Below are 949 nucleotides of genomic sequence, written 5' to 3'. Positions count from 1 at the left end.
AAGGTAGGCAGCCTCACAGATAAGTCTTCATTGGCAGTCTTTCAAGGCTGCTAAATGTAAGGATGAAGGGTTGTAATTCAAATTCAAAAACACTAAAGCCAGGAGACCTGAATACATTCTTCTAGCTTGTGTGTCTACATCAGTCAAGGAATAGAGACAACAAAAGCATGTATAACTGACACTGCACTAAGCACAGGTTCCTCTAATCAACACCTTTAGCATTGCTTGTGCTATTTGCTGTACAGCTTTGCAGAGGTCTTACCTGCTAAGCATGGTAGAGATCAGATAAAATAGTTTCTGATAAAACCTTCTAGCAGTCAGCCTGGGCAGCTGGTTTTCTGCAGGGAGCACAACACTCCAGAACAGAACTGTAGCAGGTCTGGTACAATCCAGTGTGAAGGTGAAATTAAAATGCATCTGATGAGCCCAGCGGTGTGCTTTTATACAGCTTTGAGATAGTAAGGACGAAGGAACTTTTGAAACAATTGCTGCCTCTAAATACAGGAAACCATGTACCTACAATGGGTGAATAACCCTTTTCAACCTGGGGTTCACAGAGCCAGAGGAAGAGGGGTGGGGCAATGGATGTGACCCTTACCTGTGTAGACTATGCTCCACCCATGCAAAACATCAGGAGATTGTGAAGGCAGGAAAGAAGCTTCAACACAGTTGCAGGATACTTGAGGAAGACCCAAGGGTTGGGCAGAGAACGAAGGGGCCTGAGGTTTCCCCAACCGTTCACCATGCAGGTGCAGGCTGTATCTTAGCAAGTGCACTTCACAGGCCTGCTCCAGTCCTTCTCCACTGGCAGTGGCCCTGGGACTTTGCAAACCACAGTGTGACACAGAGCTCCTTGGTGAACCCAATGGCCTCCACACACCAGGGAAACCTGAAGGATGCTTGCCCTCCTACTGGAGTCACTGCTGTTGCGAAGACATGCTAAGAGGTG

This window comes from Podarcis bocagei (genome assembly GCF_964188305.1).
Source record: "Podarcis bocagei genome assembly, chromosome: 16".
NCBI lineage: Eukaryota > Metazoa > Chordata > Lepidosauria > Squamata > Lacertidae > Podarcis > Podarcis bocagei.
This window is presented reverse-complemented; position numbering follows the sequence as displayed.